Below are 19,201 nucleotides of genomic sequence, written 5' to 3' on the forward strand. Positions count from 1 at the left end.
ATTAAGGGCTCGAGTGGAAGGCAAATGTTTTGAGAATGGTGATGGCAACAAATGTACCTATGCGCTTGACCCAATGGATGGATGTATGGAAAGTGATAAGAATTGTACGAGCCCCCAATAAAATGATTTTTTTAAAGGAAAACTATGTAAATCTATGATGGTAAAGAAACCTTTTTGGTTCACAAAGCTAGTGCGTGATAGTGCCAATAATCATACTCAGGTCCCGATTCCAAAACCCCAATTTAAAAAATTTTTAAATCATTTTATTGGGGGGCTTTAAAAAACCCCATTCTTTAAGCAAAAGTGTATATAGATAGTTTCATGAATTTGGGTGTCATCCTTGTGCAGGGGCCATGCTAACCTGTGTCGTTCCAGTTTTAGTACATGCATTGCCAAAGCCAGCACCCAGCACCCCATTCTTAATCCCTGCACAGCCCATTGCAGACAGCAATGTCTCCCTCTCCCCCCACCCGCTGCCAAAGATTTGACAAAAGAAGAAGAAAGCTAAATTCTGGAGCGTGAAGGCAAAGCCAGGAAATCTAAATTCTATGGTTCCTTTGCTAGTTTTCTCATCAGATCATTTAGCAGCGGTCTCCTCAATCCCACTGACAAGCTGGGGCGAGGAGGCGCCTCATGACGCTTCAGTCCAAATAAGTTGCACACTCTCTGCTACGTTTCCTTTTCTTACTAACTGAGCTGGTTTCCAGTCTTTCCCCTGTTTGTTCTAGTTCAGGGATGGGGCAGACTGTGGCCCTCCCGTTGACATGGGTCGTGCAGTCTGCGTATGTGGCTCAAAAGCCAAATTGAAACATTTTAAAGGCTATTTCTCAGGACATGCTGATTTCATTTGTTTGTGAAAACAATGCGTATGGAGCTCAACTAATCCTTACTGCGTTGTGAGATACGGGATTGGCTCTCCCGTCTCAAAAGTTTGCCAACCCCTGTTCCAGTTCATCTGCCTTAAATCATTCTCTTAGATAGCTAATAGTAGAAATGCATGGGAGAAGGGGAGAAACAAGCAGATGAAGGTGAAGAGGCCCATGGGGCAGGAGTACAGAGAGCTAGCAGCAAGCTGTGTCAGTGAGAAAGTGCCCCACGCCACTTTCCAAGCCCAACTATTCCCAGTGCACACGTCCCACTACCATGTAAGGAACACGGCCTGGAATTCACAGAAGAGAAAACTTTAATGGCAAATACACATATTAAAAGATCTTCAATTCCACTAGTAATCAGGCAAATTAGAGCCGTAATGTGGTCTCACTCAGTACACACCAGACTGGCAAAAATTGAAATCTGTTAACATCAAGCGTGAAAAAACAGGAACTCTCAAACCCAGCCGGTGGGCACGCAAATCGGTACGATCACACGAGAGTGCAGTTCATTAACATGGAGTAAACTTTGGGGTAGTGGGTTACATGAGTCGCTAACCACAAGGTCGGCAGCTCGAATCCACACGCTACCGTGCTGAAGAAAAATGTGGTTTTCTACTCCTGTATAAAGTTCCCATCTCAGAGACCACAAGAGCAGGTCTATCCTGTCTGACAGTCGCCATGAGTCCGAATCGACTTGGTGACACTGAATTGGCTGTTGTTTCAAGTTAAAGATTTATGATTCCTGATACTCCAGAAAATCTGCTCCTACCTATATCCCTAGAGCAACTCTCCCAGATGCATAGTTAAGGATGTCCATTGAAGCATTGCATGATAATAGCAAAAGAATTGAAATATAACTGCGAGTAAGAAAAGGGATGGGGGGGGAGGGGAGACTCCGGATAGGGCAAGATATGACAAAATAACGATGTATAAATTACCAAGGGCACATGAGGGAGGGGGGAGAAGGGAGGGAGGGGGGAAAAAAAAGAGGACCTGATGCAAAGGGCTTAAGTGGAGAACAAATGCTTTGAGAATGATTGGGGCAGGGAATGTATGGATGTGCTTTATACAATTGATGTATGTATATGTATGGATTGTGATAAGAGTTCTATGAGTCCCTAATAAAATGTAAAAAAAGAAAAGAGGAGAAAAAAATGATTAGGGCAAAGAATGTACAGATGTGCTTTATACAATTGATGTATGTATATGTATGGACTGTGATAAGAGTTGTATGAGCCCCTAATAAATTGTTTAAAAAAAAAAAGAAAAGGGATACATAATTATCTATTTGGATGACGGAAGACTGTACAGCCATGAAAATGAATAAACTTGAAGCCCATTAAAAAGAAAACGTTGGAAGGGAAAAGCAAGTTGGTGGATGGGTTGTCCCACAGGATAATAACACTCACGGAACACTTGGAAACACACAACTGCAGATCAACAGGAAAACATAGGGAGGTGTACACCTACGTCAGCATCGTGCTTGTCTCTTGCCAGAGAGGGAGCTAAATAGGACCGGAGCGGAAGGGCAATATTTTGTTTCTTTTAAAAATGGTCTGAAGTATCTATGACAAAATAATAGGACGTGTTCATTGCAGGCAGTCGCAGCCTGGGTGTTTATTCTGTTACTCTGTGCTTTTGTGTGTGTTTAAGATGCTGCTGCGGGAAATAGAACACCAAACACTTGCCCGTTTCAAAGGAGTTAAACACAGAGTCTAGTAAGAGAAGCTACAATTAAGGACAAAGCAGATTGGGGACATAAATGCATCCGACAGCTCCAGTGCTCCGGAGACTGTGAATTACGGTCAAGGCAGTTACGGATCACCAGGAGCGGAGGGCGTTGCTCTTGAGGGCCAGCTACAGTTATTTCCCAGCCAGAACAAGAGTTTGGGGCTGTCAGAAAACCTCTTATTTCTCTCACAACCAAGCAGAGTGTCTGGGATTCACAGTCTGATGCTGCTTATCTGGTAAGTCCCGTCTCCCACCCAGCAGGAGATGAACGCTGTTAAAACCTACTTTAGTTCCCAGCGAAATCGTGGCATACATAGACTGCAAAGGAATTTCCTCAAACGAGCCAAACCAAATCCTTTTGCTGCCGAATTCTTATTTCCCTAATGATCGTTTCCCAAACATCCAGAGTCTTCTAGCTAAAAGGCTTCAGAAACGTATCTTTGGAGCACTCGGGAGCCATGCGGAAGAGCTCTTCGAAAGACGCTTTCACACCTGTAAGAGAGATATCTAAATATTTCAACTAGGTGTAAGTCGGTGGATCCATTAGTATACACACACTCTTATTTTGAAAGAAGGAAATCATTTTCTATCTTGCTTAGCACATGTGCAATGTATCGCTAAGTAATCAAACAGTAAATAACAGCTACTTAGGTTCAGGCTACAAAGAGGGAGAGATTCCTTTTACATACAGACGAGAGACTGGAAAAACTAACTAGGTTGTAGGAGTCCATCTGAGAGACGTCTGCAGACCTGGAGCAGTTCTGTATCCACTAGTTGCCAGCTAGGTGGGAGTGGATAGGCTATGGGGTGGGTGGGGTGGGGTGGGGGTGCAGGCTCCTGTTATACAGGTTAAGTCACTTGGAGAGAAGCGGGCTGCAGGAGTGATTTGAAAGTCATTGCTAGGTTATCTTTGTGACAAGAGGGAAGGAAACGGCATTCACAATGCCTCAGGCTGTGCTCTGTCATGGATACTTTGGGGGGAGCTTGTCCTTCAGCTACACAAAGGGCAAAGGGTGGGGGCGGGCTGAGGCATGGGATGCCTGCCTAGTTGGAGTGAAACGCTTTCGGAGCATTAACTAGTGTCCCTACAGCAAACTTTTCTCTTTATAAAGGATTTCCAAAGAATACATCAAGGCGGAATTCAAGGATGAGAATTAACCCCTATGACTTTGAGGGAGCCATTGGTTGCTAACTCAAAGGCTACTGATCGGCTGCTAATCGAAAGGCAATTGGATCAAACTCCCCTGGGTCTCAAGGACCTGGTGATCTGCTTCCATGATGATCAGTGTCCAGACTCTCCGAGGCATCTAGTGATGGCAGTGAGTGAGATGCCGAAGACACAAAAGAGAGAGACAGCCAGCCTTCCCCGCCTCCTGAGGAGGGACACACAACCACTCACATTGTCAGAACCCTGCAGGTGAAGTCCTTCTTCCCTTGGTTGCTAACTCAAAGGCTACTTTCTCGTCAGCTGTTAATAGAAAGGTTATCTCGCTAAAACATCCAACTTGAATATGGTTAAGGTTCAAGGTCCAAATACCAATATAGGAATATAGAAAACAGAAGAACCTATTCAAAGCGGAATATGATCAGTGAATCCAGGCTATAAGAAACTATAGGAAAAAATCAACATTTTTTACAACAAATAATTATTTAAAAAGGATAAAAGAAAGGGGAGATCTGTATGTAGATTAAGAGATTTCAAAGGCAAAGTGGGTTTTTTTTCTTTCTTGTTGTTATGTTTTAATCATGCAAAACCAAATTGCAAAGTTTAAATATGCACACGTGGGTGATAAAAACTGTACAGGAAAAGGTCAGGAAGGTGAGTATCATAAAAATCTAAGATGATGCTTACTCGCGGGAGGGGTGGAGACTGAGGTGTCTTCTGACATGAATGGTGATTTCAAAGACGCTTGTTTTGAAGTAATGTATTAAGCTGAATGGACTAGTGTTAAAAGATCTACAGAATACAAGTTTTAGGGTATGACAAGCTAAGAAAAAATGCCCACTAATTTGCTTTAAGTGGAGCTTCTAGATGATTACCAAATTGCAAGATGCTTACCAGATGCTTTGCGAAAAGCAAGTAATTACAAAACAGCACTAGAAAGAGGAAAAGAGTGATCCTAATATTCCATTTGGCTTTGTCATTTCTGGCACATAAAAATACCATGCACACCTCCCAGGTGTTATTTAGCCAGAGAAATCTGAAACTATCTCTACTTTCAAGAAATTAAGAAACAACCTAAGATAGGATCAACATGGATGTGTTGATGTTTTCAAGTACAAAAATGCAAGCATTCCAAATAGTATAGTAGGTCATGAAGATAATTTTGAACTCTTTTTGATGCCGTAGAGCACAATTAAAGAGCAGAATCATTTCACTTCTGTATTTTAGTACATACTGAATTCCAAAGCCATTTGTAATTTAATGTCATATCTTACTGTATTAGTTGACAAATCACTCTTACGGCATAGTTTAGAGTACGTTAAACAGCATGCCTTCCTTTTTACAGAGAAGTATTTCCAAGTTTGCCTTTATATATTATTAATATTGAGGAATATATTTAAAATAAATTTTATAATACAATAATTACATGTATTTTGCTTCCATTCACTCAATTACTATCTACCATGAAAATGATCAAAATCATTACAAGAGGGAGAAAGATTACATAATTCTGTGGAAGGGATAACAGGGTTTCTTTTTAAAGAGGGTAGGGCAGGAGGCTGCTAGTCTGTAGGATAATATGCTACCCCTCCTAGCATAGATTTGTGAAGGGGTCCTATTGTTACAACATTTAAGAACCCAATAGTTCACTAAAAGGTGCGTGGTTTAAACCCACCAGCCACTGACTGAAGACAAGACCTGTTGACTTCCATAAATATTATAGCCTGGGAAACTCTAATGGGCAGTTTTGCCCTCTCCTATAGGGACAATGAGATGGAGTCAATTAATGTGGCCCATCTAGTCATAGTCCCTTATGTGATGTTTTATAAACTCTGGCCTTTATGCCTATGGTTATCATTCCATTTTGATGGGGGTTCTCTGCTATGCTAATGAACAAGATTGAGGTACACTCAAGTCTCCACTTTAGGAGAGGGTGTGAACCAAGTCACTACCCTTTGTTTCCCTGAGGGTGTGGTCTGCTGACAGATAAAAACCACGCCTCTACCGAAGCCATTCTTCTGTGCAGGACCATCAAAGAAAAAAAGCCACCGGTGGAGCTCAGTGGAGCTCAGAGGCACCAGACCTTGTGGCTCCTGTGTCGTGGTACAAAGGAGCCAGGCTGAGACTCATGAGACTCGAAAAGACCATGAGTCATAGGGAGGGACATCCCTGAGACTGTGGGGCTGTGAGCAGAGCTGTGGGTTAGCTTCCTGACCTACAGAGGCAGAGGTCACGAGACTGGGGCTGAGAGGCTGAGGATTAGACAGAGACTTGGCTGCTGGCTGAGGGCAGATGTTGCTGTGGACCAGTGACTGTATCCTTACTGTTTACTGATCCTGACTTGTGATAACCTGCTGACCCCCCTTTAATCCTGAGCATTGTCCGTGAGTTCCGTGCAGCCATTGCACTGGATTATGAAACCCAGCAGAGGCAGTAGAGTGCCGTGGAGGAACGGCTGCAGTCAAACATGGGTAAAGAAAGATGGCAGGTGGAGTCAAGTCTGACATTCACCTCGCTTTATTAGGGAAGCCAGAGGAGGTCAGGTCAGATCTGGCCCCACACCCCAAGACGTAAAACCTATTCTGACAAGTCAATAACTTTTCATCGTTACCCTTTTACTTCTTCCTTCCAATGGCAGCTATTTTATCCCTATAAATATTTTGTGTACAAGAATCTCTGTGACTGTGTGAGGCCAGGTTCACAAGAGAGACAAACCTAGTGATGCTCATAGATGTGCAAGAAGTATATATATATCAAGAAGTAATATATATCAAGGAAACATCCCAGCCAGACCAACTCAAGTCCATAAGTCCAATATTAGTCCATCAGTCCCTCTTCAGACTCACAAAACCACATGCAACGATGCCGAATGCAGGCATATCACCAGCCAGTGGGTGCAAAGTCCTGTGGATCCAATGGCGGTGAATGTATCTCCAGGGCTCTGGCAGCAGCAAAGGTCCTGCAGGAGGGAGATGAAAGCAGAGAGGGGAAGGTGCCCAGGACCCACCTTATGACAAGGCCACACCCACTAGGAGGCACCATCGTGCTGTGACCTGATTGATAGGCTACACTTTTATGTATCTTCAAGTGGACATGAAATTATGTAACTACCACAGACGCTGAGTATCAAACTTTTCCCTTTGTTCGCAGCTGTAGCCTTTACCCACAGTCCTTCTCGCCGCTTTCTCTAATTCCAGTGAATAAACTCCTATTGGTTCATTGGATGCCACTGCAAATATCTGCTTTCTAAGCCTTTCCTGGCACTCTCTTCTCCGTGGCCTCTCAACTGGTGTCCTGAATTCTGTTGTGGTCAGGATAGTAACGTATTATACTTTCTCTGTTCACAGATCCCTCTCCATTCAGGAGTTGTCCGATTAAACATAGAGAGTCTTGTTAAATAAGCTAGAAATAATTTTTCAGTAAAAGTGTGTCTCATGCCATCCCCTTACCGAAGGGTCTCGGGGAGGAGGTGAGGCCGCAGTCAGGGTGCAGTGTAGCAACGATGAAACATACAACTTTCCTCTAATTCTTTAAAGCTTCCTCACCCCGCCCCCCACTATCATGATCCCAATTCTACCTTACAAATCCAGCTAGACCGGAAGATGTACACTGGTACAGATAGGAAATGGAAACACAGGGAATCCAGGGTGGATAATCTCTTCAGGACCAGTGGTGAGAGTGGCGATACCGGGAGGGTGGAGGGAGTGTGGGGTAGAAAGAGGGAACCGATTACAGGGATCTACATATAACCTCCTCCCTGGGGGATGGACAACAGAAAAGTGAGTGAAGGGAGACATCGAACAGAGTAAGAGATGACAAAATAATAATAATTTATAAATTATCAAGGGTTCATAAGGGAGGGGATAGTGGGGAGAGAGGGGGAAAATGAGCTGATACCAAAGGCTCAAGTACAAAGCAAACGTTTTCAGAATGCTGATGGCAACAAATGTACTAACGTGATTGACACAGTGTATGTACGGATTGTGATAAGAGTTGTATGAGTCCCCAATACACTGATTTTAAAAAAAGAAAGAAGTATGTCTCATGTAATATTTGGGACATACTTGAACGGAAGACAATGACTTGTTGCTGATGCTACAAATATAAATTGAAATTTAAGCTACTGAATATATTTTTATTTACTAATGCTGGCAGCCTTAAGCCCAGAAGCAATGGGAGGGTCAGAATAACTCCTCCATCTGAGCTCAGCGTGTTGTTGCTGTTGGGTGCCATGGAGCTGGTTGTTCTCATAGAGACCCCGTGTCCACAGAACAAAACCCTGCCTGGCCTTGTGCCATCCTCACCCTTGTTCACATGCTTAAACCTTGTATTGCGGCCACGGTGCCAATCCATCTTGCTAGGGGGCTTCTTTTTTGCCACCCCTCTGCTTTAGCAAGCCGGTTGTCCTCCAGGGATCAGTCTCTGGTGACTGGTCTGTCCACCACTCGTCTGTCGGCTTGTTGTGCTGTGAATTGCTATGATGCCTCAGCCACGGCAGTAGTATTTCCGACGGCAGCGGGGTCACCCAGAGTGGACACAGTTCGGCCAGGCGTCCAGAGCAGGAGATGAAGGAACAACAGGCTACCTACTGTGGAGGAATTAGCCACTGGAAACCCATGGCTACCATCGAAACACTGGCAGGCACCGAAGGCCTAATGAATGGAAGTAGAACCGCATCAGAGGCAGTGCCAGAGGTGGGCTGTGCAGCCACTGCCATGAACTAGCAAACCCAGCAGAGAAGCAGAGTGCCGTGGGAGGAGCGAGTGGAGCCCTCAGGTCAGAAGACGCTCAAAGTACGACCGAGGAAGAGCTGCCTTCTCAAACCAAGGGGACCACAGTGACGTGAATGGAGTAAAGACCATTTGCTGATGGGCACAATTCACATTGAAAAAGAAACAGCTGCAGAAATCTACCAAGAATCACGACTGGGAGTGTACGAAGCATGAGTCTAGGAAAATTGGAAGCCATCATCTATGAAGTGGAACGCATGAAGATCAATACTCTAGGCGTCAGCATGCTGAAATGAACTGGCCTTGACCATTTTTAATCAGAAAATCACATGGTTTGCTATTCTGGGAATGACCCAATCAAGAGGAATGGTATTGCATTCATCATCAAGAAAGACATTCCAAGACCTATCTTCAAGTACAATGTTGTCTGTGATGGAATTAGATCTCTCCATCTGCAAGGAGAGCCAGTGATTACAACTATTATGCAAATTTATGCACCAAGTACTTCAGCCTGAAATTGATCAAACATGTCATCAAGATGCATTGATAATTATTGGTGATTGACATGCCAAAGTTGGGAACATGCACCGCATACGCGCCTAGATTTCAGTAACTGTGCATTGAATAAATAAATAACGAAAGCGAGACTCTTAGGAAAGCACTTTGAGAAATCGAAACTGCTTTTTGCTCAACAAATGCTTGCCGCGCTCTTACTGAACTGCATGCACTGCTCCGGCAGCAAGAGCGCTTTTAAATATGCACTGACATTCACATGTTGCAGCTTTGCGACAATGCCTCGGAGTCTTTCACCCAGTGGAGTTTCAGAAGGTCGAATGGTTGTGTCTAGTCTTTCAGTTACACTGTGAAAGTAGCCTTACCAACTCCAAGCCAGAGAAAAGCTGCCCTGCTGGCTTGGAGCTGACATTTCAGTAGAAGTAGACAGATGACAGCAAAGCAAACAATATAGCACCCCAAACGAACAGCTATAAAATGTCTTAAAGGAGATAAGAAACAGTGCTCATTGTTAGCACTCACATAAGTGTAAATGAAGACAACATTAAGCTATGGCTATCATACAATATTACATTGATATTAATTATATTCAGTGGTGGGAGTCAAATAATTTAACAGTTTGCTGCCCTAATGACCGTTTTAAATATTAAACAACAATATGCCGAAATGGAATTATTTCATATAATTACAGCTTAAGTAAGGATCATAAAAGAGGCACACACAACTGATTGCGTTATAAGGGTTTACGATATTAATGGAAAAATATTAAATAAACCCCGACAAAAGCAATAAAGCTGTTACTTAAGCTATTTCCATATTGCTTCTTGATTAGCAGCCTCGCTCCCAATATTGTTCGCTTCCATCCGAGCACCATGGGCTGTGTGACTTACCTGTAACCATTTTTCGATTGTAGGACCGGGAGCCCATTCCGTTAGCGGTAGGCCAATTAGATAGTCGTCGCTGTGTTTGCTATATTAGAAACAGGTGACTTCTCTGAACATACTGTGCTCATCTTTGAAAACCTTTCTACTTTGGCTTAATTTACAGCAATCGTTCCAATATTATTTTTATCTCTTTGAACACGTTCAGGGATTGCAACTTCATCGTGTCTGGTGGGAATCTGGGACATCACGTGATGCTGAACAAAAATGACCCTCTGGCTCTTTGGCACCTTTTCTCTGTTGTATGTTTGTTTACTGAAGTAACAAACACAAGGGAATAAAAATGTAGTATTTCATCAAAAGTATAATGAGTTTTATGAAATGAATACGTGCTCCAAGCATAGTTCCCTCTAATTATTTTTCCCATGTGGGCGGGCTCAGTATTACCATGGTGCTTAGACTATGCTGTTGTGCAAATGAATGTTAAAAAAGGTAAAGAATGTAAATTTGTGTTTCTGCTTTGGGAGCTGCCAAGCCACCCCACCTTAGAGAGAACCCCAATTATAAGTGCTACTTTAACAACCGGTTTGCCAAACTCAACAAAAAACTAGTCATTAGTTCTGCTGAATTGGTGCAAACTGCATGAATCTCAACCACTGATTATATATTTTAATAATACCTACATTTTGTTGGATCAAAGAGCCCTAGTGGGACTGTGGGTTAGGAATGATGTGGCTAACCACAAGGTTGGGGGTTCAAAGCCACCAGCCTCTGCATGGGAGAATGATAGGACGGCTTCCTCATCATAGTCTCAGAAACCCTATGCAAGGTCAATGGGAGTCAGAATCAACTCCATGGTAGTGGAGTAGGGGTGTTCTGTTGAACCACCTGTCTTGATATAAATATCGGTTTCATTCAGTCAGTTGTTTTGTTTTTTTTTTTTCAGATTTCTTGTAAAAGACCAGAGTGCCTTCCCGTGTTGTATCAGTTTGTTGAAACATTTCCATCGGTAGTCTGTCAATTCCTGAAGCCCTGGTTTTCACCAAGGCCTTCGGAGAAGCTTGGGCTTCTAACCTCCCTTCTGTGTCATTGGTTCTAGATCATCATGCGGCACCTCCGGAAATGGTTCGATGCTAGCCAATGGTACAGTGCTATCTTTGGTATAGTGACCGTGTGTCCCTTCCATCCTCTTTGGATGCTTACTGAATTCTTCAGTAGTTTTCTCATCACAGTACATCAACAGGAAACTGCCAGACATTCCAATAAGATTCAGGAGAGAATGTATAGCCAGGGAGAACATTGTTCATGTCAGCTACATTGTGGCTGAAACCAGAGACTTTTGGAGAGATGTTTACCTGTAGTTTTTTCACTATGTAAATAAATATGTTTGACTGTGTGGATCATAAACAAGCTATGGATGACCTTTCAAAGAGTGGGGATTTCAAAATGCTTCATTGTGTTCATGTGGAAACAGTACATGGAACAAAAGGAGTCATTTGAACAAAGCAAGGGGCAATTGTAGAATGTAAAGTCGGGAAAGGTGTGTGTCAAGGTTACATCTTTCCCCCATAATGATTCAATCTGTATGCTAAGCAAATATTCCAAGAAGTTGGACCACATCAAGAAGAACGGGGCATCCGGAATGGAGGAAGCCGCCAACAACCAGAGATACGCGGGTGACGCAACCTTGCTTGCTGAAAGCCAAGAGACTCGATGCACTTACTTAGGAAGATCAGTATGACTTGAGTATGGCTGTAAAGAACAGAAAAAAAATCCTCAATTGGGCTAATAGACAACATCATGATAAGCAGTGAGCATACTGAAGTTGTCAAGGACTTCATTTTACGTGGACCTACGCCCATCACTCATGGACACCGCAGCCAGGCACCCAAACGATACACAGCATGGAGCAAATCGGCTCAAAAGACCTTTCAAAAAGCAAAGACGTCACTTTTGGGAACTAAGGTGCCCCTGACACAAGCCAGGGTGTTTTAGTCAGCTCACATGCATACGAAAGCTAGACAACGGATACGAAAGATGGAAGAATAACCGATGCTTTTGAATTATTGTGGTGAAGAATACGATAAGGACCATGGGGGATGGTCAAAAGAACAGACATCTGCCTTGAAAGGACAACCAGAATTCTCCTTCAAAGCAAGCGTGGTGAGACTTGTCTCAGGGACGGGACATGTTATCGGGTCTTGGAGAAGGCCACTATGTCTGGTCAAGTTGAGGATCAGCAACGAAGATAACCTTCAACAAGATGCACGGACTCAGTGGCTGCAACAATGTGCTCAAACATCACTGCGATGATGGAGACAGAGCAGAACCCGGCAGTGCTTAGTTCTGTGGTACATTAGGAGTTGGCACCAGCTTGATGACATCTAACATGAATGACATATTAAAATAAGTGGTATCTTTCAAATAGCCATCTACCAAAAAACAGCGCTTCTCAACCTTCCCAATGCCGCAACCCTTTCATACAGTTCCTCATGTGGTGGTGACCCCCTCAATCATAACATTATTTTCATTGTTGCTTCATTGCTGTCATTTTGCTACTGCTATGAATTGGGTCACCCCTGTGAAAGGGTCGCTCGACCCCCAAAGGGGTGGCAACCCATAGGTTGAGAACCGCTGCACTGAAAACAAACCAGTTACCCCAAGTCAATTCTGACTCCAGGCGTGGCAGAGTACAACTACTCTGGGTTTTCAAGGATGCAACCTTTCAGAGGCTGATGGATAGGCCTGCCTTGAGGCAGCTCTTGGTGAGTTTGGGTCATTAGTAACTTAGTGCTTAACTACTTGCACCACCCATAACGATTAAAAAAACTCTGACAGTTGACAAGACTGTGTAACCACTGGACCCCTCATACCCAGCTGGTGGGAGTATAAATTGGGATGAGCTTGGAACATTTGGAGAACAGTTTGCCAGTCGTGTTATAAAGGTAGGCATACACTTAAGCACACACTCATGGATGTGTGCATATGTATGTGTATGGTATACCAGACAGCACTGAAAATACGTGTTCACATGAAAGGCGCCCTGGTGGCTTAATGGTTATGGGTTGGGTTGCTAACCACAAGGACAGCAGTTCCAGCTCACCAGCTGCTCTGCAGAAGAAAGAAGCTTTCTACTTCCCTGAAGAGTTAGAGTCTTGGAAACTCTCGAGGGTAGTTCTACCCTGTCTTAAACGGTTGCCATTATCAGAATCGATGGCTAGCAATGATTTGAATGCACATACTGTACACAGGCGTTGACACTAGCTTGACCTACAGCAGCACAGTGCTGAAAGCAGCCCAAGTCTCGCCAATTGGTAAACGGATTAAGTAGTTATCTGTTTGTAAGACAGACACAATTTCACAATCAAAAGAAACAAAATACTGATATAAAGTGTTATGTGAGAACCTTGTGGTGAGCCAAAGAAACAGGACCCCGGAATGTATATACAGCACGGTTCGATTTCCATGAAACGCCAGAGCAGGGAAACCAATCTATCTGTAGTGGACAGAGAGCAGAAGAGTAGTTGACTGAGGTGAGAAGTGATGGTGCAATGAGAGAATAAAATAGATTGGGCATGAGGGAACTTTTCCAGGTGGTGAAAAATACTTATATATTGGCATATCGGTATGCATACATTTGTTAAGACCCATCAAACTTTTATGAAGTGCCTAGAATAGGCTAATGTAATAAAAAACAAGACAAACATATTCACTGCCATTGAGTAGATGCCAACCCGTAGTGTGTGACCTTATAAGACAGGGTAGAACTGCCCCTATGAGGTTGAGAGACTCATGGGAGTCAAGGGTCCTGTCTTTTTCCCATGGAGCAAGTGTTCATCCAGGTAGACTAGAGAAGCAGATCCAGGAAACCCCCATGTGTATAAAAAGAGCTTAATATAAAAGAGCAATTGCATATTAAGAAAACATCCCAACCCAGTCCAGATCAAGTCCATAAGTCTAATATTGGACCAGATGTCCAATACCAGTCTGTAAATTCCTCTTGAGACTCAAGCAACACATGCAATGGCGCCGAATGCAGGAAGGTCACAGGCCAGCGGATGGAAAGTCTTGTGGATGCAGTGGTAGTGGAAACATCTCAGCACTGGCGTGGGTCTCCACGTGGCTCCTCCAGCTCCAGGGCTCTGGTTCCATCAGGGATCTCCATGTGGTTTGTCAGCAGGAAGACAAGCTGAGTGTCTGAGTGTGTATCTGGTCCCCAGTCAGCTATTGATTTCCTTCACACCTCCAAATGAGGTCATGAAGCTGAGACCTGATTGACAGGTGAGACTCCACTCCTTTGCAAGTTGACAGGAGATTATGTAAATGCCACAGAACAGCTTCGTGGTTTTGGATGGTGACCTTGCAGACTGCAGCCCAAAGCACAACCATGACGCCACCAGGGCTCCCGGTACACAGGCCAATGGTTATGACTCATTTTGAGGCGTTGGAGGCGGGACCCTGGGAGCACTGCGGTTAAGCGCTCCACTGCTCACCCTGCTAACAGCAAGGTTGCCGGTTTGAGCTCCAGGAGAGACGCCTGGAAATCTGCTTGTGTGAGCACCATCGTCTAGAAAATCCTAGCCAGGCAAGAGGGAGTCATAGGCCAGCGGGGACAGAGCTTCTGTGAACTGCGGAAACGGACGGTGCTGATGGTGATGTCGTATGAAAAACATAATTCATGTCATCTAATTGTATGGGAAAACCAAAAACAGTGACATGGCAAATGTTTGTTTCTCTATATACTCCTATACCAACCTCAGTAAAAGAAATGAAAAAAAAACAGCAAACACGTTTAAGATGGGTACCTTTGTTATATGTAAATTATGCTTCCATAAAGTTGTTGCTTTTTGCATGCTAGAAGAAGCTATGCATTAAAAGGACTAAGGGGGTGGGTGTGAATTTTAGCTTGCCTCAACCCCAAGCACATTCTAAAGGGAGGGCATTCTGGACATTCTGAATGGGGAGGGCAGCCCGCCAGGGAGGGAGAACAACAGGAGCAAAGTACCCCATCCCGCTGCTAGGGAGTCCATTCTGACTGACTCCTAGTGACCCCAAACTTCTCTGTGGGTTTCCTGGGCTGTACATCTTTACGGGAGCAAAAAGCCTCCTCTTTCTGCCCCAGGAGAGCCTGAGGAGTTCACCTGCTGACCCTGCGGTTAGCAGACCAATACATAACCCACTGAGCCACCAGGGATGTCTGGAATATAGGCGGGAATTCACACAGTTAATTAAAAACAAACGAAAGATGATTGCAGCCGAGTGATATTGAGAAACGGGCTTTTATTACCTTCCCAGTGTTGCTGAGCAGCAGTAAAGTGCTTTTAAAAGTGCACCGGTGATAAAATATTCCCGTTTTTAAATGCTGTTCTCTCAACCTTTTCTCTAATGGATTTTCAGGAGGTTGCATGGTTGTGTGTAAGTCCTTGACCTACAGGGTTTAATTATCCTTATCGACTGACTGACGAAATTCTATCATGCGCAGTGCTGTGCTCGAAAAGAAACGTTGTTCTTTTTGTGAAATTGAGAATTCCCTGCCTTTCCTCTGGGCTCTTGATCAAAAGCAGGGCTGTGCCTTCTCCCACCACCTGAGACAGGAGCCTAACAAGACAAATGGCCATGAAACAGACATCGTGATATTCTATCAGAAGTTCACACAAGCGCCTCTTCGAGCAAACTCTCCCTAATTATACAGTGAAGCCAGATTTCAGAAACAAGGCCAGACACATTAGCAGAAAGACAGGAGACTGAGGTGGGGGCAGTTTTTGGATATTTGGTACTTACGGGTAGCCCAGAATCTACAGGAAAGTGCCAAGCATAATGCCAATGCCCTAAGTTGGAGCATTTTAAAAAGCGAGGCCATTGCATATCCCTTTGTACCTGAACATTAAGTCGGCTCTTGAAAACTCGAAGTTCAAGACATAAAACAGGTCTCTCTATATATTTTATTCAACTTATCTAATGTTAAATTTATGTGTGTGCGTGTGCGTGTTCAGAAAAAAGTGCACAATGCCACTGGCGTGTGAATGTGCTTTCTAGCTCACCCATCCAGGTTATTTCTTTCACTGACTTGAAGCTTTTCTACCATTCTGATACACATATGTACATATGTGTGTGTGGATGTATGTATATGTACACACACACATATATATAAACAACGAGATAATATGAATTATTCTTGTCCAGAGAAATGAAACAAAAGCTTGCCCCGTGGACAGACTCACGCTGCGTCTTTGGGAGTCCGTCTCACACAATTGGACAGCCCCTCCGTGGAGGTTTCGGCTCTTCTCCATTGTTCTTCGAACAGCCACGCCTTGTTCCCTTAGAATTAAGTGATTAAATTAAATATCGGATGCCTGTTCATTCTGGATTTGATCTTATCGTTCAGGAAAGTACTCTTTGGTTAAAGGGAAACTCAGACAGAATTGCGTTCAAAGAGCTTATTTCGTCTCGGGAAGCTTCCTGACTCTGGCAACGACACCCAGGAGGCTAGGAAGTGTCTCCTAACCCAAGAGCAGCTGGGTCTTTATACAGAACACCGCAGGCACTGACAAGGGTGGAACAAAGCCCTTGCCCACACACTCGGATAGTAGGTTACCACCTCACCAGGCCATGCAGAGAATAAAGCACAGCGAATGTGTACAGGAGTGAACTTGTCAGAGCGAAATGAGGGAGTCCTGGTGGCACAGAGGTTTAGCTCTCAGCTGCTGAGTTAGTTTATTGTGCCAACCTGGCCGATAAACATGTGTGGGGTTAATTGAAGGGCAGAGAGATAAATGGCTCAGTGAGCCTTGCCTTTCTAATTCTCAGGTCTCTTGCTTTCTGATGGTCGTGCCAGGGTGCAGCTGCCTTAGCGTCAGCTCACAAGGTTCACTTCCTCCAAGACATCCCCCAGGAGAAGCCGAATGGACCTACCCTGATGCAGCTGTGAGTGCTGGAGCAGCCGTATGGAGACACCTGCCAGCGCTGAGATGCTTACACATTCACTGACTCGGCTTTCCTCCTGCAGTTGGCATCAGTGTGTGTGTTTTGTGAGATGGAGGAAAACTTTGTGGATTGGTGTTGGACATATGGGCTAATGTTGGACTTGTGGGCTTGGGCAGCACTGGGCTGGAATGTTTTCTTGATATGCACTTAACTGTTATATAAAACTCTCTCTTCTACATGAGTTTCTGTGGATTTGTTTCTCTGAAGTACCCAGACTGACACAGCTGCAAACCAAAAGTCCGGCTTCCAAACCCATCAGTCAAGCCGCAGGAGACAGATGTGGCCGCCTGCTTCCACGGAGATGTACGATCTCAGAAAATGAATTCATAATAAAGCCAGTAAGCAGAAATGATTGTGCATACAAGCGAGGTCGGAGGAGATAGGAATTTCAGGGTGGGGGTTGGGGAAAGGTGAAGCTAAGCAGGCCTACAGGCTCCAGTGTTTCTGAGGGACAAAGGCCAGCATCGACCTTTGACTCTGTATAATGTTCCAGCTCAAGAGGAGTGCGTGAAGTGACAACTGTCGTGGATGGCCCATTGCCACCTTGGACTCTCGCATGTGCCCTTTCTGGTCTTCATCATTTCCTTTTTCCTGGCGACTGACTCCCATTCTCATCCTCACCTTGGAGGATTGCTTTGATGTACATAATGTATATCTTTTTATTTGAATGTCGTCTTGCAAAAAACGGTGTTCTTTTGTGGCATGTGTGTTTTCTAACTGAAGTCAGAAATATGTTAAATTGCATAAGGTATGCTAATCATGTGCATAGTGCTCCATGAGTATTTGCATATGCCTATGCCCATGTAACCGCTACCCAGACACTGGAGTTACGACCCTGCAAAGCTCCTTCCTGGCCCTTCCCCGGCAATGCCGCAACCACCACCCTGCCCCCTCTCTTCAAGAGGTGGCCGGGATTCCAGTTTCTCTTTCTCGACACTTGTTTGGCCAGGTTATGTGCAAATTTGAATTTGTACACACTTGAGCATATAACTGAGAAGCTCTTGAACACATCATACAGCACGTTCCTTTCCGCATCGAGCGCCTCCACTCAGCCTTATGCCTGTGAGACTCCTCTAGCAGAGGATGACAACGCTGCACCCAGCCGCAGATGCAGTCTTTCAAGAACCAGCACTTTCCTGGTGGCACAGTGGCTTATGCCAGGTCAGCAGTTCAAAACCCCCAGGCACTCTGTGCTTCCACAGATGAGGTTTTCTACTCCTGTAAAGAATTAGTCTGGGAAACTCTCAGGGGCAGTTCTACCCTGTCCTAGAGGGTGTCTGTGAGTCAGCGTCGACTCGATGGCAGTAAGAGTGCTGCTATAACAGAAATCCCACACATTGGTGGCTTCAATAAGTAGATATTTATTTTCTCATCGTTGAGTCAAATTCAGAGCTCCAGCTCGCACGGAAGCCTCCGTCTCTCTGCTGGTTCTGGAGGAAGGTCTTTGTCTCCCCAGCTTCTACATTCCCAGTTCTTTGGACAACTCCACAGGTCTTGGCTTCTCACATCCCATCTCCCTCCATGCTCCCAGGTCTAATCTCTTTTATATCCAAGAGACACACTCTCAACTAATCCTGCCTAATTAGCATAAAACAGACAACCCACTCCCTAAGGGAATTAGACACACAGGCAGAGAGGAAGGGAAAAGTCAAGTTCTTTGGCATTCCAGCTCTCACAGATTTCACTGTATCCTTTTGGAATGAGACTACAAACCATCTGCATTCTTGCAATGTACTGTCTATATGAACATGACGAGAGACGTAGTGGTTACAAGTTGGGCTGCTAACTGCAAGGTCAGCCGTTCAAAACCACCAGTCTCTCCTCGAGGTCTATTCCCATAAAGAGTTATAGCTGCAGAAACTCACAGGGGGAGTTCTACCCTGTATTATAGGGTCACTGTGAGTTGACATCAACTCCATGGCAGTGAGTGAGTGAGTGAGTGAGTGAGTGAGTAGCGAGGGAGGAGTGAGGGAGTGAGTGAGTAATGAGGGAGGAGTGAGTGAGTGAGTAGTGAAGGAGGAGTGAGTGAGTGAGTGAGCAGTGAGTAAGTGAGTAATGAGGGAGGAGTGAGTGAGTAGTGAGTGAGTGAGTAGTGAGGGAGGGAGTGAGTAATGAGGGAGGAGTGAGTGAGTAGTGAGTGAGTGAGTAGTGAATGAATGAGTAGTGAGGGAGTAGTGAGGGAGTGAGTGAGTGAGTAATGAGGGAGGAGTGAGTGAGTGAGCAGTGAGTGAGTGAGTAATGAGGGAGGAGTGAGTGAGTAGTGAGTGAGTGACTGAGTAGTGAGTGAGTGAGTGACTGAGTAGTGAGTGAGTGAGCAGTGAGTGA

General features: G+C 44.5%; 1 pseudogene; it reads right to left on the reverse strand.

Moving 5' to 3' along the window:
- Window positions 1-303: 303 nt before the first annotated feature.
- Window positions 304-403, reverse strand: LOC142447523 (U6 spliceosomal RNA; annotated as a pseudogene).
- Window positions 404-19,201: the final 18,798 nt, after the last annotated feature.

Source organism: Tenrec ecaudatus, chromosome 4 (genome assembly GCF_050624435.1).
Source record: "Tenrec ecaudatus isolate mTenEca1 chromosome 4, mTenEca1.hap1, whole genome shotgun sequence".
Classification (NCBI taxonomy): domain Eukaryota; kingdom Metazoa; phylum Chordata; class Mammalia; order Afrosoricida; family Tenrecidae; genus Tenrec; species Tenrec ecaudatus.